The 2159-nt window shown below is 38.6% G+C and overlaps 1 pseudogene; it reads right to left on the bottom strand.

Annotated features, from left to right (window-relative positions):
* Positions 1-609: 609 nt before the first annotated feature.
* Positions 610-1541, bottom strand: LOC109117558 (annotated as a pseudogene).
* Between the last annotated feature and the right edge of the window lie 618 nt (positions 1542-2159).

Raw genomic sequence — 2159 nt, 5'->3', positions numbered from 1 at the left:
CTTTTCTGGAAAACACGTGCAGAAATTAACTAAGGTTCTTTTAAGAAATTAACAACAAGAAAGAATGAGAAATTAGATGCATTCATAGGAAAATGGATATATGTTGAGGATATACTCCTAATTGGAATGAATAAGTCACACATACATAAATATTGAATAGTTTCTCTGGTGTGAAAAACCATAATAGTACATAAGATCCTAAACATATAATTGACAATGTGAAATAGGAAGAAAACAGCTAAAGGTGTAGGGAAATTGGGAAGGATGGGGGAAAGGCAATAAGGGAAAAGAAAAAATATGATAAAATGAAAAAATGGAAATAAAGTGTTTGTAAATAGAGAGGGTAGGAGGGGGTGAAGGGAGGGCAGGAACAAGGGGGAAAAATGTAAACGAAGACCTGTCATGTAAAGGTACAAGATCCCAATGATGAATGTAACTGTACGGCATACCTAAAATGTACCAATATACTCAATGAGAGAAAAAATAAACATCAAACTTCAGAAACCATGTAACCAAGGGCGAGTATTAACTGATATGCTTTGGATTTTCTTTTTTTAAACCACACTTTCTAAATTGCATTCCAAATAAATGAAAGACAAAGTCCTGGGATTAGATTTTCCAAAGATGGAGCCTCTTCAGGGTGCTGCTGATGTCCCTGTTCCTCAGGCTGTAGACCAAGGGATTCAGCATCTGGTTGACCACAGTGTACATCAGTGAGGCCACCATGCCCTTCCTGGGAGAATATGACGTGCTTGAACCAAGATATGTTCCAAGGCTTGTTCCATAAAATAAGCAAACAACTGACAGGTGAGAACCGCAGGTAGAAAAGGCTTTGTACCTCCCCACAGATGATGGACTATTGAGAAGGGCAGAAACAATTTTATAGTAGGAGAAAATGATCCCTGACATGGGAAAAAAACCAAATAGGATGCCAAACATATTTGTGACTATGTTTTTGAAAAAGGCATCAGAACATGAAAGGTCAAGGAGTTTGGAAGGTTCACAAAAGAAACTAGCAATTTCCACATCTTTAAAACAGGTAACTTGTAAGGCAGTAAAATTATGCAGCTGGGAATCCAGAACACTAACAAGGACTGACAGCAAAAGTAATAAGTGACAGCGGTGAGGGTTCATAATGACTACATAATGCAGGGGGTGGCAGATGGCCACAAAACGGTCATAGGCCATCACAGTCAGGAGCACTTCATCCATACATCCAAAAAAGAGAAACATAGACACAACTGTGTCAGGCAGCCTGCATAGGAGATGACTCTGCTGTGAGTTAGGATGTCCACAACCAACTTTGGGACTGTAGAGGAGGTGAAACCAATGTCAGCCAAGGACAGGTTACAGAGGAAGAAGTACATGGGGGTGTGGAGGTGGGAATCAGAGCTGACAACCAGGATCATGAGCAGGTTCCCGAGCACTGTGGCCAGGTACATGGACAGGAAAAGTCCAAATAGGATGGGCTGCAGGTCCGGATCCTCTGAGAAGCTCATGAGGTAGAACTCTGAGACGTGTGTGAGATTATATCTTCCCATGTTGCTTGAGCACGTTTAAATAACGTTCATTTCAAAAATGAAACAAAAGTATCCCCAAAACTCTTCATATATTCCTAGTTCGAGGATTCATAAACAAAGAATTCCTAGCAGAGATCCACAGTCTTCGATAGGCTCTATCATGAAAACCCCAACCTCTAGCACCAAGTGTTGCCTGATTTGTATTCCACCTCCTCTGTGCCCTCTTCTGTTCTCATCCTCTACTGCAGTGTAAATAACCCTCATACATAGAGTTCTGAAGTCCTGAATCACAGCGAAATGTTGGAAGATTTTATCCAAAAGGTGTAGAGTGTAGTTAAGCCATCCCCCTTTAATAAAATATGATCCTATTGGAAGAAAATTGAAAAGAATTCAAGTATATTGTACTCATAAAATATTACAAATTTCCTTGATTATGGTGTGTACAATTACAAACAAATCTAGGGCTCCATTATATGTAAATTAGAATTAGGTTAGCTCTCTTCAATCAGAATCCTCTGTTTATTAACCATTATTCTAAAAAATAATGAATTTTTCATTTTTGTTGTTTTTATTTTACTTCATTTTAAGAATGTAAGTGCTTATCCAGGCTTTGTAAATATAGTGTGCATAAATTGTATT

The sequence above is a fragment of the Fukomys damarensis genome, unplaced genomic scaffold (assembly GCF_012274545.1).
Source record: "Fukomys damarensis isolate Sample0158 unplaced genomic scaffold, DMR_v1.0_HiC HiC_scaffold_37, whole genome shotgun sequence".
Lineage (NCBI taxonomy): Eukaryota > Metazoa > Chordata > Mammalia > Rodentia > Bathyergidae > Fukomys > Fukomys damarensis.
This window is presented reverse-complemented; position numbering and strand designations above follow the sequence as displayed.